This window comes from Mobula hypostoma, chromosome 13, assembly GCF_963921235.1.
Source record: "Mobula hypostoma chromosome 13, sMobHyp1.1, whole genome shotgun sequence".
NCBI classification, from domain to species: domain Eukaryota; kingdom Metazoa; phylum Chordata; class Chondrichthyes; order Myliobatiformes; family Myliobatidae; genus Mobula; species Mobula hypostoma.
Genome location: NC_086109.1, coordinates 15,414,506 through 15,441,139, shown reverse-complemented (window position 1 = coordinate 15,441,139; position 26,634 = coordinate 15,414,506). Strand labels below are relative to the sequence as shown.

General features: G+C 44.8%; 1 protein-coding gene across 4 annotated transcripts in view; it reads left to right on the top strand.

Moving 5' to 3' along the window:
* The window catches only part of lrrn2 (leucine rich repeat neuronal 2), a 330,240-nt gene that overhangs the window by 289,025 nt on the left and 14,581 nt on the right, over positions 1–26,634 (top strand). Inside the window, exons 3-4 of one of the 4 annotated variants that reach the window (XM_063065359.1) lie at positions 1,692–1,729; positions 26,348–26,490. The gene's annotated coding sequence lies outside the window, so the exon portion shown is untranslated. Of the gene's footprint in view, positions 1–1,691; positions 1,730–20,584; positions 20,707–21,652; positions 21,708–26,347; positions 26,491–26,634 lie in introns of those variants that run through there. The other 3 variants (XM_063065362.1, XM_063065363.1, XM_063065361.1) reach the window with 3 other exon arrangements.

Genomic DNA, 26,634 nt, shown 5'->3' with positions numbered 1-26,634 from the left:
TCGGGATCACAGGACCACACAAGCTTCTCCACCACGACAAGGTGACAATCCACGGAGAAGAAGAACATATCAACCTATCAACCTCTGCTTTAAATAGCTGTGCAAAAAAATAGGGTGATTAAAATGATTTGCTTGCCTGTATTAGTCAAGGCACTGAATTTAAGAGTCACACACACACACACACACACGCACACACACACACACACACACACACAGAGTGCTGGAGGCCAAGACCCTTCAGCCTCAAATGTTGACCACTCCGCTCCATAGATGCTGCCTGACCTGCTGTGTTCCTCCAACATTTTGTGTATGTTACTCTGGATTTCCAGCATTTGTAGAATCTCTTGTGGTATATTGATTCAAGAGTCAGGAAGTTAATGTTGCAGATTTATAAAACTCTGGTTATGCCACATTTGGAGTATCGTATTCAATTCTGTTTGCCCATTATAAGAAGAATATACAAGATGTATAAGGATGTATAAGAAGGATTTACAACCTAATAAATTGACAGTTTTGTTCGGTAGAATCCCTCAATATATTCATGGTATTTCTATATCAGACCAACATGTAATTGCATTTGTCACATTATTGGCCAGAGGGGCTATTTTATTGAAATGGGAAGATGTCTCTGCTCCCACTTTGATACAATGGTTCTCTCAGGTGATGTTCTGTCTTAGTTTGGAGAAAATCAAAAGTCGAACTTTTGATCCTCGATTTGACTTTGAGAAAAGGTGGGGTTCTTTTGCCCACTACTATCATCTGATTTGAGTTAATTAAGATGGTCCCCTTCTGATTCTTGTTTAAATGGATTTGAGTTGGTGGATTGATGTTTTTCTTTTATGGAAGCTTGTATGGCGTATAGCTCTGGGGTCGTGCTCCCAATGGGTTTTTTTTTGTTAGTAGGGTTTTTATTTGTTTTAGTTAGTAGGGGTTCTTTTTTCCTTCTTTCCTTTTTCCAAAAAAAATAGTTTTAACATTTTGTTTTTTCTTATTATTATTGATATATTGTTTAGCTTTGTTAATCAGTTATTTCATAATTTAATTCTTATTGTACATATTGACATGTTGACTTGATTACTTTAATGTTTTTTTGTTGATTTTCAATAATAATTAATAAAAAAGATCTAAAAATGAAGAAGAATGTGAAAGCTTTGGACAGGGTGCCTAAGTGGTTTACCAGGATGCTACTTGGATTAGACAGCAGGTACAGTAGGGAGAGGTTGGACAAATTAAAGTTATTTTCTGGAGCAGCAGAAACTTTATAGAAGTTTATAAAAATTACGGGAGGTACAGACACTCGGTATCTTTTTCACAGGGTTGAAACGGCTAATGCACGCATTTAAGGTGAAAGGAGAAAAGTCTCAGGGAGATGTGCAGGGCGGGTGTTTTACGCAGTGGGGGGTGGGTGCCTGGAAAGTGCTTCCAGGGATGATAGTGAAGGCAGATATGACAGAGGCTTTTAAGAGGCTCTTAGATAGACATACGAAACTACGGAGAATGGAAGGATATGGACCATGTGCAAGCAGAAGGAATTAATGCAATTAGGAATAATTAGTTTAATTAGTTCCACACAATATTGTGGGCCAAAGATCCCATCCTTTGCTGTACTGAAACTGTGAGTGATAACAATTCACCTTGCACATCCTTCCTTTCCATTTTTACACTAACCAATTGTCCTTATTTCCCTCAAGGGTATCCATTGCTGGATGAATAATACAGAGAACGTGATGTAAGTATCCACAAGAATCGGAATCAGAATCAGGTTTATTATCACCGGCATGGGACATGAAATTTGTTAACTTAGCAGCAGCAGTTCAATGGAATACATAATCTAGCAGAGAGAGAAAAAAATAATAATAAATCCGTTAGTCTTGCGAGACCATGGATCTGCACCTGGAAAGTCTTCACTCTCCAGGGCGCAGGCCTGGGCAAGGTTGTATGGAAGACTGGCAGTTGCCCATGCTGCAAGTCTCCCCTCTCCACGACACCAATGTTGTCCAAGGGAAGGGCATTGGGACCTATACAGCTTGGCACCAGTGTCGCCACAGAGCAATGTGTGATTAAGTGCCTTGCTCAAGGACACAACATGCTGCTTCGGCTGGGGCTCGAACTCACGAACTTCAGATCGCTAGTCGAATGCCTTAACCACTTGGCCACGTGTCCACACTAATAATAAATAAAATAAAACATAATAAATAAACAAGTAAATCAATTACATGTATTGAATAATTTTTTTAAATGTGCAAAAAGAGAAATACTGTATATTAAAAAAGTGAGGTAGTGTCCAAAGCTTCAATGTCCATTTAGGAATGGGATGGCAGAGGGAAAGAAGCTGTTCCCGAATCGCTGGGTGTGTGCCTTCAGGCTTCTGTATCTCCTACCCGATGGTAACAGTGAGAAAAGGGCATGCCCTGGGTGCTGGAGGTTCTTAATAATGGATGCTGCCTTTCTGAGACGCCGCTCCCTAAAGATACCCTGGGTACTTTGTAGGCTCATGCCCAAGATGGAGCTGACTAGATTTACAACCTTCTGCAACTTCTTTCGGTCCTGTGCAGTAGCCCCTCCATACCAGACAGTGATGCAGCCTGTCAGAATGCTCTCCACGGTATATCTATAGAAGTTTTTGAGTGTATTTGTTGACATGCCAAATCTCTTCAAACGTCCTAATAAAATATAGCCGCTGTCTTGCCTTCTTTATGACTACATCAATATGCTGGGACCAGGTTAGATCCTCAGAGATCTTGATGCTCAGGAACTTGAAGCTGCTCACTCTCTCCACTTCTGATCCCCCTATGAGGATTGGTATGTGTTCCTTTGTCTTACACTTTCTGAAGTCCACAGTCAGCTCTTCGTCTTACTGACGTTGAGTGCCAGGAGTGCCCGATGATGGGGACAGAGGTACGGTTATGCATCCTGACTATCTGAGGTCTGTTCGTTCGGAAATCTAACACCCAGTTGCACAGTGGTGTACCTAGACCGAGGAGCAGGAGCTTGTTCACAAGGTCTGTGGAACAATAATGTTGAATGCCAAACTGAAATCTAGAAACAGCATTCTGACGTAAGTGTCCTTGTTCTCTCAGTGTGTCAGGGCCAAGTGCATGACAGATGCTATGGCATCTGTCGTAGAGTGGTTCTGTCAGTTAGCATATTGGTGAGTGTCCAATGTGGCAAGAATGGAGTTTTTATTATGGAGCGCCATTATCAGCCATTTAGGGATGATAATTGGCATCAGTGCCACTGGGCAGTAGTTATTTAGCTCTGAAGGTGTGGAGTGCTTTGGTACAGGGATGATGGTGGCTGATTTGAAGCCTGTGGGGACAGCAGCCTGGATGAGTGGAGTGTTGAAGATATCCATGACGACATCGGCGAGCTGGTGTGCACACTCTCTGAGTATTCGGCCTAGGACGTTATCTGGCCCAGCAGCCTTAGGTGGGGTTGTTTCTCCGCAGAGTCCTTCTCACCTCTGCTCCTGTTACAGACAGTGGCTGCTCCCCTGAGAGTGGGGTAACATTCATGGCCGGCGTCATGTTGCATGCCACAAAGCGTGCATAGTAGTTATTTAGAGCATCAGGAAGGGAGGAGTCACTGGTACAGTCGATGCTGTTTTTCCTTGTGTAGTCAGTAATGCCTTTGATGCCCAGCCACATTCACCAGGGATCGTCATCAGACAGGTATTCCTGAACCTTTTGTGCTTAAGTGGTCTTTACCCTCTTGATGCCCAAGGTAAAGTTTCCCCTGCCTGCCCTGACAGCTGCTCTGTCACTGGACTTGAAGGCAGCATCCTTGGCTTTTAGTAGGGAGCAAACCTCTTCATTCAGCCAGGGCTTCTTGTTGGGCCGTGAGATGACCGCGGAGAGGATATTCCCAATAGGAGAGTCTAGGACGAGAGGATACAGCCTCAGAATAGAAGGATATCCCTGTAGAGCAGAGTTGGGGAGGAATTACTTTAGCTGCAGTGCAGTGAATATGGGGAATTCATTGCCCCAGATGGCTGTGGAGAATATCATTGGCTATATTTGAAACAGAAGTTGATTTGTAAGGGGTCTAAAAGGTTACGAGGAGAAAGCATGAGAATGAGATTGAAAGGGAAGATAAATCAGCCATGATCGAATGGAGCAGCAGATTCATTAGACCAAATGGCCTAATTCAGCTCCTAGGTCTTATGTTCTTATAGCCTTTGGAGCAGAGAATGTTGGGAAGAGATTTACTAAAGATGATCAAAATTATGAATAGTTTTGAAACGGTAAATAAGGAGAATCTGTTTTCATAGCTAGAAGCCATCAGTAACAAAGACATATTTAACCAGAGTTGTCAGTAACCTATTTAAGTTGCCTGGCAAAGGACCCTGAAGGGACACAATAAAAATGGTTTGCAGCAACTTGTTAGGACCTGGAATTCACTGCCTGAAAGTGGATTCACTTAAGTCATTCAAAAGGAAATTGGATAAATACTGGAAGAGGAAAAGTTTAAATGGCTACACCTGGGGAAGAGCGCATAGAGTGTGATTAATTGAATGATTCTTTCGAACAGATGGCATAGGTGCACTGGACACAATGACTACTTTCCATGCTTTTAGATTTTCCACACAAGTAAAACCTCTTATTCCTGACATCAGCTCTTTTTGATCATTTAAATGTGTATTTGAGGATTATACTATGCTTTGACTGCATTTTTTTTTAGTCTCTTTGCATTAGTTCTCTTTAGCCGACACTACTGCTGCCCTACTGATAAGATTATTTTCTTCAAAGACTTTCTGATAAAGTGCAAATTACGCAGTTTATTGCTATAGCATCATGTTTATGGTGCAAAGTGACACTAATTATAAAGTTAATGCTATAAATCTCACACTTAGGATTTAGCCAGTGTTACTTCACTGAGTCAACCAGCTACCAAAAAGTATTGCTGCCCGCACTAGATGTGCACTCACAGCCAAAACTAATTAGCAACTTATGTGGCTCAAAACTCAAAAGAGGTATTCACCTTATTTGTGTGTGTGTGTGGCGGGGGTGGTGATAATTGCACATGGAAACATAGGGAAGACTTTGTAAAGCTGGAAAGAGTGCAAAAGTGCACGTTCTGTTCTTAACCTGCCCATCACCTCCCTCTGGTGCTCCTCCTCCTTCCCTTTCTTTCATGGTCTTCTGCCCTCTCCTATCAGATTCCCCTTCTCCAACTCTTTATCTCTTCCATCAGTCAACTTCCCAGCTCTCTACATCACCCCCTCCCCCTGTCCCAGATTCACTGATCACCTGCCTCCTGGTACTTCTTCCCCTCTTCCCTCCATCTTCTTATTCTGACTCTTTCCCCTTTCCTTTTCAGTCCTGATGAAGGATCTCAGCCTGAAACGTCGACTGTTTATTCCCAACCATAGATACTGCCTGACCTGCTGAGTTCTTCCAGCACATGTGTGTGTATCGTTCTAGATTTCCAACATCTGCAGTACCTCATGTGTCTAAAGTTTAGACACATGTGAATGCACATAGTCTTATTACCAAGGAAAGGGAATATAAAAACTAGAGGGCATAGGGAAAAGTTTTAACAGGGACCTGAGGGGTAACTTTGTCACACAGAGGGTGGTGAGTATGTGAAGCGAGCTGCTTGCCAGAGGAAATGGTTGAGGTAGGTAATCGGAACCAGAATCAGGTTTATTACAGCTCATGTGCCATGAAATTCATTGTTTTGTGGCAGCTGGACATTGCAATACATAAAAAATACTATAAGTTACAAAAAGAAATATAAAAAATATGTAGTGCAAAAAAGGGAGCGAAATAATGAGGTAGTAATCGTGGTTTCATAGCCCGTTCAGAAAGGGCAAGAAACTGTTCCTGAATCGCTGAGTGTGTGCCTTCAGGCTCCTGTACCTTATTCCAGATGGTAGCAAGGAGAAGAGAGCATAATCGCGACATTTAAGGGACACAAGTCACTGAGAGAGAGTGCCTGTTGCTTGTCGAACTGTTGGGCTGAACAATGACTTTTGATGGACTTTAGATCATGGTCAAAAAGTTCAACTGGGCTTTGCTATTCCTTGCATGGTGGGTGGGGGGGGGCCTGGTCTGATGATTTTTGCCGAGGCCTGGAGGGGAGGGGGGGGAGGGTTGATGCTTTTCCTGTTGCTTGTGCATGGGAGGAGGGGCTTTGGGGTTCCAACGTTTTCTGCCCTTTATTCTTTGGGGTTTTCTTCTGTTTCATGGATGTCTGTGAAGAGTAAGAATTACACTCCTCCCTACTTAGCTACTAACTCCAACTCAATATAGAGTACATCTCAACTCAAATATGTAAAATCTATCTATCTACCTATCTATATTTATATCTCTTGTCTTCGGTTGTCCATCGAAATCCGATGACAACGTCCACTCCTTTAACGGTGAGATCTTTGATGACTATACAGTCCTATCCTGGACCCACAAGCTCTATTGCAGGTGGGACATGTATATGTAGTAATGGTGGCAACCATGGCTGCATTTCTCCTGGTTCTCTCCTGCTGTCTTCTGGTTGTTCTTTCCATCTCCAGAATACGAACCCCGTCCCTACACAGCTGTCGCCAAGTGGTACGGTCAGCAGCAACATCCCCCAGGTCCTCAGGTCTGATCTTGCACTTCCTTAAAGCATTCTTCATCTGATCCTTATAGCACTTCTTTGGCCCTCCTAAGCGTCAACCATGATGTAGCTGGCCGTATAACACTCTGCGGGGTAGCTGGCATGGGGGCATCCTTATCACGTGCCCCAGCCACTGCAGCTGATGCTGGGTGATCATGGCTTCAATACACCTGCAGTTGGTCTTTACAAGTATTTCAGTGTGAGGCACCTGCTCACGCCAAGTAATTCCCAGCATGTGCTGGAGGCAGCATATGTGGAAGTGCTCCAAGGACTTGATGTGACGGCTGTAGTTTACCCAAGCTTCACAGCTATAAAGGAGGGTGGTGACACAGACCGCTTGGTATATGGTGACCTTTGTGGAGGGATGAAGGCTCCTGTTCTGAAAGACTCTACGCCAAAGTCTCCCAAAGGCAGCTGATGCCTGTTTAATGTGGCCTGGATGTCATTGTCAATGCTACTATCCTCAGAGAGAATGCTCCCCAGATATTTGAAAGATGGCACTACTGACAGCTTTAGAGTGGGTGGGACACTGGTACTCCATTGGCAAACCTCTTCTGTCTTGGTGGTATTGACAGTCAGCCCCATCCTGCTGTATGCTCTCACCGCCACAGCAAGGACAGTTTGAAGATCCTCCGGAGTATGGGCCACAAGAGCACAGTCGTCTGCATACTGCAGCTCCAGGACCCACTCTCTATGGAGTTTGGTGGTTGTGTGGAGCCTCCAGATGTCAAAGAAGTTGCCATCTTATCTGACGTCCACTGCCACACCGCTGCTGTCTTCAATCTCATTGTGGGGAAGCTTGGTAACACACAAGAGGATGATGTTAAAGAGCACTGGCGCTAGCACACACCCCTGCTTCACCCCTGTGCATACAAGGAAGGGCTTGGACTCTTGTCCTCCTATGATTACCCGAGCAGTCGTCCCATCGTGGAACTGGTGGAGGATGTTAACAAATTTATTGGGACAGCCAAACCTAAGGAGGACATCCCATAAGAGCTCTCTTTGCACAGTGTCGAATGCTTTGGAGAGGTCAACAAAGGCCATAAACAGGTCCTGATGTTTCTCCCAGCACTTTTCCTGAAGCTGCCGGGCTGTGAAGATCATGTCGATCGTGCTCCTGTTCTTCCTAAATCCACACTGCGATTCAGGCAGCATTGGCTCGGTGATGTTGCTGGTGAGTCTCTGAAGCATCACCTTAGCCAGGACCTTTCCAGCAACAGAAAGGAGTGATATGCCCCTACTATTGCCACAGATGGCCTTGTCACCCTTGTTCTTATAAATGACAACAATGTTTGCATTTCTCCATTGCTGTGGGATGTTCTCATCAGTCCAGGCCTTGGTGATGTACTGGTAGAGGGTGCGTATACACCTGTACCCTCCCTTTTTCAGTAACTCAGCAGGGATATTGTCAGTGCCAGGGGACTTGTTGTTCTTAAGGGAATGGACAGCTGATAGAACCTCCTGGAAGGTTGGAGGTAGACTGAGGTCGTGGATAGGAGGAAGTTCAGGCAGTTCATCCAGGTTGGTGGGGTCTGCGTCAGAGTCCTGATTAAGCAGAGTGTTAAAATGCTCAGCCCACCTCAGCAGCATTTTAACGCCCTGCTTAAGCAGAGTATATGTATATATATACACACACACACACACACACACACACACATTCACAGTATACTATATGATACAACTACCATACAGAAATCTACAGCATAGTAAATTTTAAATGGGATCATTCAGGCCTAAAGATTTAATCTCTGTGCAGGATTTCTTACCCTTGTGGGATAATATCTTTCCTGTAGGGGAGTGATCCAGTTCTGTCCTTAATCTCTCCCAGTACCTACTTTCGATCATCTCTGTCATCCCTCACCAGGACTTCTTGTCCAGGAGTGAAACATCAAACCTCCTTGTTTGAGGAGCCCTCAATTCATCTCAGTTGTTTGTTCTGCAAACTCCCTCTGGGATTGGAATTGAGGAAGGCCAAGCACCAGCACAAGGGATGACCCAGGAACAGCATAGTTGGTGAGTTGTTGGTTGTGGAGTATGCTGCAGGGCGATGTGCAGGGAGGAAAAGGTGCCTGGGCAATCTTCTGGCACCTGGTCCATAGCTTTCTGCCAGAGATCAAATGCAGATGCTACTCCAAAATAAGCCTATTATAGTGATAAAGCTATTTGTGAGTGTTACTGATGAGAAACATTTTAGACTCTTCTTCCATCTCCATCTTTAGGTAGGTCTCAGCCAAGTCCACTTTGCTGAAGTGTTACCCTCCAGAAAGATTTGCAAAGATACTCTCTATCCTGGGCAGGGGATATTGATCTACTTTCAGTACTGGGTTGATGGTTACTTTAAATAACCACAGGTCCTATCAGACCAATCTTTCTTGGCTACTGGGACCACTGGCATTGTCCATGGACTCCACTCAGGCTTGCAAAGTATTCCTTCAGCCTCTATACAATCTAGATCACTGGCTAGTTTATCATGGATGGTATAAAGAACTTAGGCTTTGTAAAACTTAGGTGTGGCATTTTCATTTAACACTATTTAACCCTTGATATATTTGAGTTTTCCAACGCCATCCTTGAACACTGCTATGGCATCAACCAGCACCTTTCTTAATTCGCTTTCTGTTGACTATACTACAGGGAATGTGAGGTGTAAACGGTAAGGGATCTCCAATCAAGTTTTAGTGGTCTCAGCCCATCATGGCTCCTTAATTCTGGACCTCCTGTTTTTACCACGTACAAGCCCAATATGACTTGTTAGTTGTTGTATTTAACTGTTATGAATGTCATTCCCACGGGAGTTATCTTTTCTCCAGATTAAGTTCTTAGTTGGATATCTGCAGGCTTCAGTTCAGTATCTTTGAAATGCCTTTCAAACTCATTTTGTGTAATGACTGAAACAGCCAATCGAGTGTCTAATTCCAGTTTAAATTAATTAGCCATTCACTACTGGTGTAAGCTTGTCTAATTTTAGTTTTCACAGTGTAAATCTCTAGGCTCCCAGTCCTGTATCACTCTCACCATTATCAAATCTTTTATTCACAATGTGCAGATTAGTGTTCTTTTTGAAACTGCAACTTGACTTTTTATCTTTTTCTCTTCCCTGTGCAGTCCATTTATTTTTATCTGCCCAACATGCTTTTTATATGTGTCTTACTTTGTCCTGTTTTGTCTTTAAACCTGCATTGGTCTGATGTCTGTGAGCCCCTGCCAAAGCATAATACAATTTATTCAACCAGGCATGTTTCTGTTTAGATGCTGAAATTTTGTTCATATTCATTTTTATTCCTGACTGCAACTCAATTGCATCTCTGGCTGCTGTTCCCATTGATACAGCAATTTCAACTGCTCTTTTAAATGTGAGTTGTGCTTCAGTAAGGAGTTGTTTTTGAAAGCATTCTTGTAGGATTCCACAGACTAAAAATCTCTCAGTGCATCATTACATCCATCACTGAACTGACAATGTTCAGACAACCACTTCAATTCAGCCACATAAGTTGTAATGGACCACCCCTTCCTTTTGATTCTGCTTATGAAACTTAAAAGTGTTCTACATCAACTATGGTTTCAGTTCTAAATGTTCCAATTTTTTCCATGATATCAGCAACACTCATTTCTGTCATGGTCCAGTCCATGAAGTCCACACTCCGGTTCATGGTCCGGTCCATCGACCCTTGCTCCAGGTTTTCCTGTCTACCCTGTTTCTGTTCCTGTTGAGCATTAATTGAGGCAGCTGATCCTCATTGGGGCTGGCTGCATAAATACCTCCAGAGACCAGGGTGTGGCTGCTGGATTGTTCTTTTCCTTACTCCCTGCATCCCTTCCCCTGCCTTCTATTTCCTTGCCTGAAGCCTTGCCTCGTCTTGCCGGTAACTCTCGCCTTGCCTGAAGTCTTGTCTTGGAGCCACCCTGTAACCAGGTCCTTTCCTGTCCCTTGCCTCCGTCGGGTAAGCCAGGCCATCTTGCCGTTACCCTGCGGTGGGTTCTGTCCCTTCCTGTCCCATGCCTCTGCTGGGTAAGCCAGGCCAGATTGCCGTTACCCTGCGGTAGGTTCTGTCCCTTCCTGTCCCATGCCTCCGCCGGGTAAGCCAAGCCAGATTGCCGTTACTGTGCAGAGGAGCTTCAAGACCCCAAGCCTCTAGCCAAGCCTCACCTCAAGTCTCTGGTCCCCAGCCTTGCCTCAAGTTCCTGGCCTCAAGCCTCGCCTCAAGTCTCAGGTCTCAAGCCTCACCTCAAGTCTCTGGTCCCAAGCCTCGCCTCAAGTCTCTGGTCCCAAGCCTCGCCTCAGGTCTCAAGCCTCGCCTCAAGTCCCAAGCCTGAAGACTCCAGCCTCGTCCTCCCTGCCAGCCAAGTCACGTCCTTGCCTAGTTCTGGGGTCCAAGCCAGAGGCAAGACCCAGGTTCTGGGTCCTGGTCCAGTCTCTGGCTTGGAGTCAAAGCCCTGGCTCCTAGCTCTCTTGTCCTGTCCTGTTCCGGGTTCCTGGTTTCCGTGTCCATGTCCTAGCCCTCACCCTGTATCCTAGTCCTGTCCCTAGTACTTCAGTGTCTGTGTCTTGCACTTGGGTCCGTTCCCAGCCACCACCTTATGACAATTTCAGCTGGTTTGGTTGTAGCAGTTAAACATGTGGATAGTTGGCTCAGGTTTGTTTCAAAATAATCTTGTTGCCACTGTTATGTTTTGTAACTCAAAAATATAAAATTAATTGAAAGAAAAACACTAGCTAAGGATAACTTGTGTACATTTAGTTTTACTTCAGTGAGGTGCACATGCATATGACATGGTGGTGTAATGACATATGCCATTCATGTACTTCACACATATAACCCATAATGAATTATATAAACAAAGAATGCTTAATCAAACAACATATTTACAATATTACTCCATTATTACTGAAATATTAAATACAGTACACACTGGGCCTCTGGTAACTATAGAACTTAACCATCCAAAACCTCTTTCTTCTTAAACAAATTACCAGGTCTTGCTGTGCAACAAACTATAAATCATTCTTCTAGCCAAACAAAAATCAATCCAGTATTTTTATTGATAGAAAATATAATTGAACATACTGGCAAAAAATTTTGTTTTTTGCAGGAACATGCTATACGGTATGTGTAATAATGGCCTACAGATTTTACAAATAGTTTTCACAGGGTCTTGCAACGGTGGCATTAAAGCATGCCTGACTTTCAACTTGATTTCTTTCTTTTTCCTGCCACATACAATGAATGGCCACTTTCTTAGGTACCTTTCACACTTAATAAAGTGGCCACAGAGTGCGTGTTCGTGGTCTTCTACTGCTGTGCCCATCTACTTCAAGGTTCAATGTGCTGTGCGTTCAGAGATGCTCGTCTGCACACCACCATTGTATGCATGATTATTTGAGTTCCTGCCGCCTTCCTGTTAGCTTGAATCAGTCAGCCCATTCTCCTCTGACCTCTCTCATTAACAAGGCATTTTTGCCCACAGAAACTGCTGCTCACTATTTTTTTTGTTTCTCGCCCCATTCTCTGTAAACTCTAGAGCAGGGATTTCCAACCTTTTTCCTGCCAAGGACCTATACTATTAGGCCAGGGGTCCATGAACCCCAGGTTGGGAACCCCTGCTGTAGAGACTGTTGTACCTGAAAATCCCAGGAGATTAGCAGTTTCTGAGAAACTCCAGCACCTCATCTGGCACCAACAATCATTCCATGGTCAAAGTCACTTAGATTGTATTTCCTCCCCATTCTGGTGTTTGGTCTGAACAACAATTGAACCGTTTGACCATGCCCGAATGTTTTAATGCATTGAGTTACTACCACATGATTGGCTGATCAGGTGTTTGCATTAACAAGTCGGTGTAGAGTTGTACCTAATAAAGTGGCCACTGAGTGAATATTAGCAGCAATTACATTCAGGGACCATTGAACTTCCTTCGTCAATACTTCCTCATTTCTGTACCTGTTCTGAACACCCAATAATCTGCCAGCTGATTGAAATTACTTCTCAATCGCTAACTGATTCCTGCCTTGGTTCAGGCATTTCACACATGGAAAGTCACAAAGGGTGTCTTTCCTTCCCCCAAAGTAAGTGGTAGAGAAAGGTTGAGACTTCCGGTCTGATGAATGGTACAGTAGCCATTGATATGCATTCGTTCAATGTGTGACGTGTTAAATGATGTGAGCCATCATGGACTTATCTATTATCATAATTGTTCTTGACAAATTTTTCTACAGAAGAGGTTTGCCATTGCCTCATTCTGGGCAGTGACTTCACAAGACGGGTGACCCCAGCCATTATCAATATTCTTCAGAGACTGTCTGCCTGGCGTCAGTGGTCGCATAACCAGGGCTTGTGATATGCACCAGTTGCTCGTACAAACATCCACCACCTGCTCCCATGGCTCCACGTGACCCTGATCTGCAGGTGCTACACCTTGCACAAGGGGGGCCTGCTGGTTACCGGAGTGGAGGAGCACCTGCTTTGGTAGAAACGTACCTCCACCCCACCACCCAGGACAGGCTGGAAATGCATAGCAAGTCAGGTAGCATTTCTGGAAGGAGAATCATAGATAATATCTCAAGTCTGAGACTCATCGTCAAAACGCTATTTCATATTTCCGGCATCTGCAGGTTGTTTTAGTTTCGTATCACCCAATGCTGCTGTGACTCGTGAAGTTTTGGGCAGGGGGAGGTAGGGGAAGGAAGGAGGGCGTTTCAGTGGAGTTATTTCTGCTCTGTGCTGAGTTAAGTTGAGGTGACACGGTACGGTTTGGGGTGGCACAGTCGTGACCACTTTGCAGTGTCGGCGATCATCCGATTGGGGTTTGTACATTCTCCCCATGGCTGGGCGTGGGTTTCCTGCAGGTGCTCCAGTTTCCTCCCACGGTCCACAGACATACGGGCAGGGTTAGTGCTAGTGAGTTGTGAAATGTGGCAACGTTTGTAGGCAGCCCCCAGCACAATCCTCGGACTGTGTTGGTTCTTAACGCAAGGTGACACATTTCACTGTATGTTTTAATGTACGTGTGACAAATAAAGCTAATCTTTTAAGATTTTTATCTTTGATATCTGCATCAATAATTTGCTTCTGCTGTCTTGGCCATAAGGATGGTCCAGGGTTTGTTTTCCTGTTTAATTTCTCTGTAAATTGCTTTTGGCTTAAATTTGATTTTTGGCCCAGAATATAACAGTGGAATTTGATTGTAGCTGGCAGTTGTAAGTCTCTTCCTCCTTGTCATGTCAAGAGAAAGGTGATCAGTGGAGATGTGTGATGGCAGCCGATCTGATTTACCTATTTCACGCTATCTCATAAAGTCAGAATGACCTTCATTGTGTAGATTTTGAATTGCATGGGCTCCAACACTCTCCTGATAGCTATGTCAGTGCTCACTTTCTGGAGATACACAAGTGATGACAAGTCTCCATATGAGTCACACGCTTAAGAGGCAAGGAGAAATTAGAGAAAAACAAGTTTATCGGAATTTTCCGGAAATCTTGCCCTCACTTTGACAGATAGGCATGCATTTCTTTTGCACTTTTGTCGCAGAATCCTTTAACATGGGAAAAGAATCTCAGGTGGTGACGAGAGGGCGTACAGGAGTGAGATAGGCCAACTAGTGGAGTGGTACCGCAGCAACAACCTGGCACTCAACATCAGTAAGACGAAAGAGCTGATTGTGGGCTTCTGGAAGGGTAAGAGGAAGGAACACATATCAAACCTCATAGAGGGATCAGAAGTGAAGAGAGTGAGCAGCTTCAAGTTTCAGGGTGTCAAGATCTCTGAGGACCTAAACTGGTCCCAACATATCGATGCAGTTATAAAGAAGGCAAGACAGCGACTATATTTGGAGTTTGAAGAGATTTGGCATGTCAACAAATACACTCAAAAACGTCTATAGTTGTACTGTGGAGAGCATTCTGACAGGCTGCATCACTGTCTGGTATGGAGGGGCTACTGCACAGGACCGAAAGAAGCTGCAGAAGGTTGTAAATCTAGTCAGCTCCATCTTGGGCACGAGCCTACAAAGTACCCAGGACATCTTTAAGTAGGGATGTCTCAGAAAGGCAGCGTCCATTATTAAGGACTTCCAGCGCTCAGGGCATGCCCCTTTCTCACTGTCACCGTCAGGTAGGAGGTACAGAAACCTGAAGACACACACTCAATGATTCAGGAACAGTTTCTTCTCCTCAGCCATCCAATTCGTAAATGGACATTGAATCTTTGAACATTATCTCACTTTTTTTTAATATACAGTATTTGTGTTTTTGCACTTTTTTAAAATCTATTCAATATACGTAACTGATTTACTTGCTTATTTATTATCTTCTCTCTCCCTCTCTCTCTGCTTGATTATATATTGCATTGAACTGCTGCTGCTAAGTTAACAAATTTCACGTCACATGCTGGTGATAATAAACCTGAAAACCTGAAGTTAACATGTTTAGCAAAGGAGTTTAGATCTGCAATGGAGTTTACAGATTTAGAGGGAGTGGTTAAAGTCGTAATTCAAGAAGCAGCTTTGAAAGAAGTGTGTGGGAGTGGGGTGGTGGTATTGGGGACACACATGGCGTTTTGTTACTTTTTTATCCATTTAGAGACACACCACAGTAACAAGGCCTTTCCAGCCCAACGATCCCACATCGGCCAATTACATCCGCATGACCAGCTAACCTACTAACCCGTACGTCTTTGGAATGTGGGAGGAAACCCATGGACAGCACGGTAGTGCAGTGGTTTAGCACAACATTTTACAGTACAAGTGACCCAGGTTCAATTCCCGCCACTGCCTGTAAGGAGTTAATAAACAATAGACAATAGGTGCAGGAGTAGGCCATTCGGCCCTTTGAGCCAGCACCGCCATTCACTGTGATCATGGCTGATCATCCACTATCAGTATCCAGTTCCTGCCTTATCCCCATAATCTTTGATTCCACTATCTTTAAGAGCTCTATCCATCTCTTTTTTGAAAGCATCCAGAGACTTGGACTCCAGCCTTCTGGGGCAGAGCATTCCATATATTCACCACTCGCTGGGTGTAAAAGTTTTTCCTCAACTCCATTCTAAATGGCCTACCCCTAATTCTTAAACTGTGGCATCTGGTTCTAGACTCACCCATCAGCGGGAACATGCTTCCTGCCTGCAGCGTCTCCAATCCCTTAATAATCTTATATGTTTCAATAAGATCCCCTCTCAGCCTTCTAAATTCCGGAGTATACAAGCCCAGTCGCTCCAATCTTTCGACATATGACAGTCCCGCCATCCCAGGAATTAACCTTGTGAACCTACGCTGCACTCCCTCAATAGCAAGAATGTCCTTCCTCAAATTTGGAGACCAAAACTGCAGACAGTACTCCAGGTGTGGTCTCACCAGGGCCCTGTACAGCTGCAGAAGGACCTCTTTGCTCTTATACTCAATTCCCCTTGTTATGAAGGCCAGCATGCCATTAGCTTTCTTCATTGCCTGCTGTACTTGCATGCTTGCTTTCAGTGACTGATGTACAAGAACACCTAGATCTCATTATGCTTCCCCTTTTCCTAACTTGACTCCATTTAGATAATAATCTGCCTTCCCGTTCTTACCACCAAAGTGGATAACCTCACATTTATCCACATGAAACTGCATCTGCCATGCATCTGCCCAGTCTCAAATGGAAAATGAAGCCTACACTGTGGCTGGAAAGAACAACTCAGAATGAAACGAATACCACTAGTCTTCAGAGTCAGTTGACCTGACTGTCCAATTTCTCAGGCAAGGCGGAATGCAGGCAGCAAAGCACTGCTGTTCCGTGTCCAAGTCTCGACAAGTACTATGACAGAATGAATGAAGTTAAATACTATCAGAATGAAGTAATAATTAGCTCAAACGTACATATTCACGAGTGCAATTGCCATATCTGCTGCGTTGCTGAATCCGTGGTTTTGACACTATCAAATCTCTCAGTCTTCTATATTCTAAAGAATACAGCCCTAACCTATTCAATCTTATTAATCAGGTCCTCCAGACCCAGTAAAATCCTCATAAATTTTCTCTGTAGTCTTTCAACCTTGCTTACATCTTTCCAGTAGGTAGGTGACCAAAACTGCACACAATACTCCAAGTTAAGCCTCACCAACATCTTATACAACTTCAACATAACATCCCATCTTCAGTATTCAATACATTATTTATGAAGGCCAATGTGCCAAAAGCTCTGTTTACGACCCTATGTACCCGTGACACCGCTTTCAATGTATTCCCAGATCCCTTTGTTCTACCATACTCCTCAGTGCCCTACCGTTCACTGCGTAAGACCTACCCTGGTTGATTCTATCAAATTCCATCTGCTGCTTTACAGCCCATTTTTCCAGCTGATGCAAAACCCTCTGCAAGCTATGGTAGCCTTCCTCGCTGTCCACTACACCCCCAATCTTGCTATCATCTGCAAATTGCTGATCCAGTTAACCACACTATCATCTAGATCACTGATATGGATGAAAAATAGCAATGGACCCAGCATCGATCCCTGCAGCACACCACCAGTCACAGGCCTCCTCTACTACTATTCTCTGGTATCTCCCACAAAGCCAATGTTTAATCCAGTGTACTACCTCATCCTGAATGTCGAGTGACTGAACCTTCTGGAGCAGCCTCCCATGCAGGGCCTTACTGAAGTCCATGTAGACAACATCCACTTTCCTGGTAACTTCCCCGAAAACTCTATTAGATTGGTTAGACATGACCTGCTACGCACAAAGCCTTACAGACTATCCTTAGTCGGTCCACATCTATCCAAATACTTATAAATCTGGTCCCTTACAATACCTTCCAATAACTTTCCCACAACTGATGTCAGACTCACTGGCCTATAATTTCCTTGTTTATATTTAGAACCTCTTTTAAACAGCGGAACAACATTGACTATCCACCAGTTCTCTGGTAACTCTCCTGTCGCTAAGGATGATTTAAATATCTCTGCAGGGCCCTGGTAATTTCTGCACTTGCCTCCCATAGGGTCCAAGGGAAGACCTTCTCAAGCCCTGGGGATTTATCCATCCTGATTTGCCTCAGGGTAGGAAACACCTCCAACTCTGTGATCAGTACAGGGTCCATGAGGTCTATGATGCCACTTTGCCTCACTTCTATGGGCTGTGTATCCACGTAATACAGATGCAAAGAATTCATTTAAGTATGCAAGGCAAGTGTTTTACTGTACCTTGGTACATGTTACAATGATAAACCAATACCAATGTGCGCGCGTACACACACACACACACACACACACACACACACACCTCACACACACGCACACACATACACACACACACACATGCACACATCTCACACACACACACACACATCTCACACACACACACACACATCTCACACACACAGACACACACACACACACAAACACACACACACATCTCACACACACACGCACACACATACACACATCTCACACACACACACACACACACCTCACACACACACGCACACACATACACACATCTCACACACACACACACACACACACCTCACACACACATGCACACACATACACACATCTCTCTCTCACACACACACACACACACACACACACACACACACACCTCACACACACATGCACACACATACACACATCTCTCACACACACACACACACACATCTCACACACACAAACACACACACACACCTCACACACACACGCACACACACACACAAACACACACACACACACACACACATCTCACACACACAAACACACACACACACCTCACACACACACGCACACACACACACAAACACACACACACACACACACACACCTCACACACACACGCACACACACACACAAACACACACACACACACACACACACACACACACGAGTTTAGCGCAGGTACATTGGACTATCGCCCCATTGCCTTTCCTCTTGTTTAGCCACATCTCTACCACCCATTGCCTTGATCCTGATACCCACAATGCTCTAGATCCCTGAAATTCACTTGGAATTCCTGCAACCTACCTCAGGAACCAATCTCCTCTCACCTTTCCACAGAGCTACCCTCTTCCCCAGCACTACAGCCTGAATATAGCCTCATTCTCTGATGCTCCTGCCCATGCTCCCAGCCACCCTCTGGGGAGTAGTGTGACCACTTGAGTCGAGTATGATGTTCAAAGTAAATTTATTAACAAAGTACATATTTGTCACTATTTACAACCCTGAGATTTCCTTTCCTTCAGGCATACTCAGTAAATGCAAGAAACCTAATAGAATCGATGAACAGACGATGCTGAGGATGTTCTACGAGTCTGTGGTGGCCAGTGCGATCATGTTTGCTGTTGTGTGCTGGGGCAGGAGCCTGAGGGTAGCAGACACCGACAGAATCAACAAACTCATTCGTAAGGCCAGTAATGTTGTGGGGATGGAACTGGACTCTCTGACAGTGGTGTCTGAAAAAAGGATGCTGTCCAAGTTGCATGCCATCTTGGTCAATGTCTCCCATCCACTACATAATGTACTGGTTGGGCACAGGAGTACATTCAGCCAGAGACTCATTCCACCGAGATGCAACACTAAGCATCATAGGAAGTCATTCCCTCCCGTGGCCATCAAACTTTACAACTCCTCCCTTGGAGGGTCAGACACCCTGAGCCAATAGGCTGGTCCTGGACTTATTTCCAGGCATAATTTACATATTATTATTTAATTATTTATGGTGCAACTGTAACGAAAACCAATTTCCCCCGGGATCAATAAAGTATGACTATGCCTATGACTATGACTATGAAAGACCGCACCCAACAGGACTGACAAACAACCGAGATGCAAAATCCAACAATCTGTGCAAATACAAAAGATAAAAAAATAAATAACTAATAAATAGATAGATAAGCAATAAGTATTGAAAGCTTGAGACAGAGTCCTTGAAAGAGAGTCCACAGGGTGTGGGAACAGTTCAGTAATTGTCCAAGTGAAGTTATCCCCTTATCCAAGGGTCTGACAGTTGAAGGGTAGTAACGGTTCCTGAGCAGGATGGTGTGAGACCTAGAGCTCCTGTTTCCAAGCATGGCCTGAATGGTGGGTGTCCATCCAATCGGGGTGGCTTCTCATTGGTCTAATTCTTCACATGGCTCGATAACAACTTGCTGAGTGCAATGCTTAAAGAGCAGGAGGTTCTCGGAAAATTAAAACTAAGCTCCACTTTGAACAAGTTCCAGCAGAAGCAGAACAAGCTGGTTGCAGAGTGGAAGGATCACACCGAGTACACTGAAACTCCTGACTTTGACTACTTAATAGTGGTAACTGCACTTCAAAAGTAAGTCACTGGGCATCCAGTTGAAGGGAAAGGCTCCCTATGTTAATACAACGCTTCACCATGCAGGTCATGTCTCCCTGCTCAGGACCTGTCATCTATTGGGCCCTGGCTGCTTCTTGTCATTTCCTTCATTAATTTGCTTGAAAATCTTTGCAGAAAAGGTTTATTTCACTGAGAATATTTCATCCCTAAGGAGTTTCCTTTTGCCAAGCTGGGGCTTATTGTGATTAATAACAGTGTGAGGCAAGTACTGCAGCGCTACACAATAACATATTACAGACAAACCACAAATGGAGAAGCTAAAAATAAGAAGCGGAGTAATGAGGCTGAACACATATCTCAGTGGGGGTGTGATAGTAAGCTATAAAAACCAAGTGTAAATGTCTTCTTTAGTGGTCCTCGATGGAACTTCATGTGCCAAACGAATGTACTATGAGTTTGACATTGAAGCTGCAAATGTAATAGCACTCAATCAAAATGTTGCTATTTTTCAAATAAAATGTTCAGGTTCTGCCCATTGTGCTTGCCCAATGCCTTTGAATTCTCAGCTAAAGAAATGATCTATTTTATTGCATGATTCCTTATTACTGTAAAACTCTGATAATCCATGATCTGATGATTGGAAATTCCATTGCATAGGAATCTCCAACGCACAAGATCAGTAAAAACTGCACGGGGTTGCAAACTCAGACAGCTCCTTCATGGGCACCAACCTCCCCACCATCGAGGCATTCTTCAAAAGGCAATGTCTCAGGAAGGTGGCATCCATCATTAAGGACTCTCACCATCCAGAATATGTTCTCTTCTCATTGCTATCATCAGGGAAGAGGTAAGACCACAAGACCACAAGTCTGCTCTGCCATTCCATCATGGCTGATCCTGGATCCCACTCAACCCCACACACCTGCCTTCTCGCCATATTGTTCGATGCCCTGACCGATCAGGAAACGATCAACTTCCACCTTAAATATGGCAGACCATTCCACAGATCCACTACGCTCTGGCTAAAAAAAAAAATCCTCCTTATGTGTGTTCTAAAAGCTCACCCCTCAATTTTGAGGCTGTGCCCTCTCGTTTTGGATACCCCCACCATAGGAAACATCCTCTCCACATCTACCCTTTCTAGTCCTTTCAACGTTCAGTAGGTTTCAATGAGATCCCCATAAATGCCAACATTTGCCTTCTTTACCACAGACTTCAACTGTAAATTAACCTTCTGTGAGTCTTGCATGAGGACTTCTAAGTCCCTCTGCACCTCTGATGTTTGAACCTTCTCCCCATTTAGATAATAGTCTGTACCATTGTTCCTTTTAGCAAAGTGCATTATTGTACGTTTCCCAACACTGTATTCCATCTGCCACCTTTTTGCCCATTCTTCCAATTTGTCTAAGTCCAGCTGCAATCGCATTGCTTCCTCAGCACTACCTACCCCTTCACCTATCTTTGTATCATCCGCAAACTTGCCACAAAGCCATCAATTCCATTATCTAAGTCATTGATAAACAATGATTTTCACACAGAGAGTGGCGGGTGCATTTAACACCACAGGATTTTAGTTTGTTAAGCAGCCTCATGTGGCACCTTATCAGATTTGTCGGGCAAGATTTCCCTTTACAGAAACCATGCTGACTTTGACTTATTTTATCATTAGTCTCCAAGTACCCTAAAACCTCATCCTTAATAATAGACTCCAACACTTTTCCAACCACTGAGGTTAGGCTAACTGGCCTATAATTTCCTTTCTTTTGCATTTCTCCCTTCTTATAGAGTAGATGACACAAACTTCAGGTGGAGCGATTGATGCAGCAGCCTCTCTGGGTCCAACCAAAGGTGTGGTTATACATCCATTACATCTTTTTTACAATTGCAAGACACTGGTGGATGTTAAAAACATTAAGTGCTGTAGGTCTACCCATCATCAAGTTGCTCAATAGCGATGGAGATGGACTGATTGCATATCATTGTTGTGCTATTGTCTGGTACCATTGTCCTGCCAAGGTGGTGCACTCTGATTGTCCTGGATGTTCTTCTTGTGGTCACAAGACTTCGGTAGTCATATGTAACGTAGAATACTGCAAGTCTGATTCACTAGATCATTGGCAGGACCAACAGTAGGGGAGCTGCATTGCCTCGGTTGTGGTGCGGATTCGGACCTCATATCGCGGAGTTGTCTGTTGCATCCGCCCCAGGGAGATGACGGAGGCAGTGTAGGAGAGAGCAGAGGCCTCTGTCGGCGCTCTGGAATCTGTACTGGGTTGAAAGGTTGACCTCCAGTGCTGCCCTCTGGTGTCCCTCAGAGATTTCGGCTATGTATCTTTTGTTACTCTCTTACTGTATGCTCTCATAACCATAAGTGCTATGTGTTGTGTGCTGTTGGTAATGTGTTTCACACCTTGGCTCCAGAAGAATACTGTTTCTTTTAGCTATATTCATGTATGATGAATGATAATTCAACTTAAACATAAACTTAAGCTCAGTGATTTAGAAACAGGTTGTTCCCTCTGCCATCAGATTTCTAAATAGTGCATGAACCCATGAACACTACCTCAGTACTCTGCTCTCTTTTTGATCTCTCAACTTTTTATGATCTTTATTGTAACTTACAGTAATTTTAGACCATAATACCGAGGAACAGAATTAGGCCATTCGGCCCATTGAGTCTTCTCTGCCATACCATCATGGCTGATTTATTATCCCTCACAACCTCCATTCTCCTGCCTTCCCCCCTCCTCCACCCTGGTAATCTTTGACCCTCTTACTAGTCAAGAACCTATCAACCTCCAATTTTAATATACTCAATGATTTGGCCTCCACAGCCATCTATGGCAATGAATTTCACAGATTCACCACCATCTGGCTGAAGAAATTCCTCCTCATCTCTGATCTAAGGGAATGTCCTTCTATTTTGAGGCTGTGCCCTCTAATCCTGGAATTTCTTTATGCACTGCACTTCTGGTGTCGAATTTACAATAGTTCACCAGCACCTTCTCCGTTACCCTTCAGGAGCCACATCCATATCCCAAAAGAAGGACTGCTTTTGTGGAAATGTTCAAAAAGGCTCTTTCCAACATTCTACAGGAAACATCGGCACACACTAAAAATGCAGTCTAAATTTCAGAGGCCAGCCAAACACACCTCTCTGGTATCTTGTAACCAGTTCAGCAGGGAATTCTCCATGTTGTAAACCTGTGCTGCTGAGGTGGGGAGTGGATTAAGGAGCAACAGCAATGTGTCCCCAGTTCCACACTCAGCACAGTTAATCCCAGTTCATAGAGTATCAGTAAACAAGTGCCACAAAGAGAAATGTGAGGAATTAAAAACACCCCACAAGCACTGATATAGATAAAGTAGGGAACAAAAAAATTAGATGTGAATATAGACAGAAACTTAGTTAATATTTTAACAGCTTCATGAGATATAAAGGAGGGTGGCCATATTATCCAATATTCAGAAAAATAAATGAGGCATTTATTTGCATGGAATGCAAATAGGCTAGCAATAAATTAGGGAATAGAAATACTCAGGAGCATTTTATAGGTCAACATCTCTGTTTAATTACCTTCTAAAGGACATCTATGTGGAGTCTACTCCTGTTAACTACTCCCCAGTCTATCACATCTAACCCCGATGCCCTGTAAATTTCTTTGTTACCTACTTGCTTACTGACTGCCGTACAAAGCGAGTCCCAAGCCAATTTGACTGAATCTTAAATTTGGCTGCAGATTTAATTTGCAGTGACTAGTTTCATTCCTTTACCTGTCATTCATCTTCCCCTTTCCCATACCAATAATGTTTCTACCCAGCTTATCCAGCTAGTCATATGTTTTGGCATAAAAAACATCAATAAAGAATACACCGTAACAATAGAGACACTGATCTGAGCAATCTTTTCATTGTGAGAGCTCTTCTAAGTGGAAAATTCAGAGCATCAGTTAGACTGTGATTTCAGAATTGGCTGGTTGAATAACAGTGACAGGCCATTCAGTCTGTCAAATAACAGCAGGTTCTCTGGAAACCAGCAATAGATTGTGGCTTCATCTGCTATCTCACCCAAGCCAGCTCCTGAAGTTTTGTCCTTACCACTTACCTGTTAAGGGGTAGAACAGCCAAGGATTGTTCAGTCTTCGCCTGTCAGCAGATGGTCTCTGCTCTTCTCCTAGTGAGAATAGGAGACAGAAGGATCAAGTCCCTGAAACCAATCCATTTGTCTTCTCGCTCGCTACTGCTGAAAGAAGTGCCTGCGTTTGACTGGTCTCTCCCTCTCACCTCGCTCGAAGCTGCTGGTGGAAGGTGCCTGCGTTTGACCGGTCTCTCCCTCTCACCTCACTCGAAGCTGCTGGTGGAAGGTGCCTGCGTTTGACTGGTCTCTCCCTCTCACCTCACTCGAAGCTGCTGGTGGAAGGTGCCTGCGTTTGACCGGTCTCTCCCTCTCACCTCACTCGAAGCTGCTGGTGGAAGGTGCCTGCGTTTGACTGGTCTCTCCCTCTCACCTCACTCGAAGCTGCTGGTGGAAGGTGCCTGCGTTTGACCGGTCTGTCTCTCTCCCTCTCACCTCGCTCGAAGCTGCTGGTGGAAGGTGCCTGCGTTTGACCGGTCTCTCCCTCTCACCTCACTCGAAGCTGCTGGTGGAAGGTGCCTGCATTTGACTGGTCTCTCCCTCTCACCTCGCTCAAAGCTGCTGGTGGAAGGTGCCTGCGTTTGACCGGTCTGTCTCTCTCCCTCTCACCTCGCTCGAAGCTGCTGGTGGAAGGTGCCTGCGTTTGACCGGTCTCTCCCTCTCACCTCACTCGAAGCTGCTGGTGGAAGGTGCCTGCGTTTGACCGGTCTCTCCCTCTCACCTCACTCGAAGCTGCTGGTGGAAGGTGCCTGCGTTTGACTGGTCTCTCCCTCTCACCTCACTCGAAGCTGCTGGTGGAAGGTGCCTGCGTTTGACCGGTCTCTCCCTCTCACCTCACTCGAAGCTGCTGGTGGAAGGTGCCTGCATTTGACTGGTCTCTCCCTCTCACCTCGCTCAAAGCTGCTGGTGGAAGGTGCCTGCGTTTGACCGGTCTGTCTCTCTCCCTCTCACCTCGCTCGAAGCTGCTGGTGGAAGGTGCCTGCGTTTGACCGGTCTCTCCCTCTCACCTCACTCGAAGCTGCTGGTGGAAGGTGCCTGCGTTTGACTGGTCTCTCCCTCTCACCTCACTCGAAGCTGCTGGTGGAAGGTGCCTGCGTTTGACCGGTCTGTCTCTCTCCCTCTCACCTCGCTCGAAGCTGCTGGTGGAAGGTGCCTGCGTTTGACCGGTCTCTCCCTCTCACCTCACTCGAAGCTGCCGGTGGAAGGTGCCTGCATTTGACTGGTCTCTCCCTCTCACCTCGCTCAAAGCTGCTGGTGGAAGGTGCCTGCGTTTGACCGGTCTGTCTCTCTCCCTCTCACCTCGCTCGAAGCTGCTGGTGGAAGGTGCCTGCGTTTGACCGGTCTCTCCCTCTCACCTCACTCGAAGCTGCTGGTGGAAGGTACCTGCGTTTGACTGGTCTCTCCCTCTCACCTCGCTCAAAGCTGCTGGTGGAAGGTGCCTGCGTTTGACCGGTCTGTCTCTCTCCCTCTCACCTCGCTCAAAGCTGCTGGTGGAAGGTGCCTGTGTTTGACCGGTCTGTCTCTCTCCCTCTCACCTCGCTCGAAGCTGCTGGTGGAAGGTGCCTGCGTTTGACTGGTCTCTCCCTCTCACCTCACTCGAAGCTGCTGGTGGAAGGTGCCTGCGTTTGACCGGTCTGTCTCTCTCTCTCACTCTCACTCGAAGCTGCTGGTGGAAAGTGCCTGCGTTTGGCCGGTCTCTCTCTCCCTCTCATTCAATGCTGCCAGGGGATGGTGGTTGAGTCTTGGGTCTTGGGCAAGGTTTAATTGGTTTGTGGATTGGACTCTGCAGTTCGTGTTATGATGTGTTTCTGGATTCTGGTTACTCCTTTTGCTGTTTTGATCAAGGCAGACTGGCTCTGGAGCCTGCAGTCAACTAGCAACACAGCACTAAATTAAACTGAACTGAACTAAACTGACCATTCCTGGACTGCCTTAATGATTCTGTGGTTTGATGTTTTGTATCCTTTGAGCGGGTTCCATGACATTTCTTTGTTTCATGGCTCTCTGTGGGGAAGCCGAATCTCAGGGTTGTGTACTACATACATACTCTGATAATAAATGTACTTTGAATCTTTGAATGAGATGTGTGAGTTGTTCATTCCTCAGTTGCGTATGCATTCAATCCACAGAAGTGTGGGTTTCCTTTGGGTGCTCTGCATTTCCTCCCACATTCCAAAGACATATGGTCAGAGTTAGTGAGGTGTGGGCATTGGAGGCATGGCGATACTTGCAGGGCTGCCCAGCACAATCCTTACTGATTTGATTTGATGCAAACAATACATTTCACTGTATATTTCAATGTATATGTGACAAATAAAACTAATCTTTAATAATGCCTTGTGTTTCTTTACAGCAGAAGCAAGTTTTCAGGAAGAAGTCCACTCCTTATTCCAGAGAACTTCATTTAAGACTACTGAGATTGATTTGTACTTTTGTCACCTTTGCCCCGATTTCCGGATCCATTTGGACTTTGCGCAAAGATTTTGTCTGTGCCAGGTAAGGTTAATGATAAATTTCAAGGAATTTAAGTATAAAATAAGAACTAGACATTAGATGCTGAGGTCACCCAACTGGAAATTGAAGTTGCATTTTTCTGTTCCTGAAAGATAGTCATGGCTACAACACACTAATTATATTTTG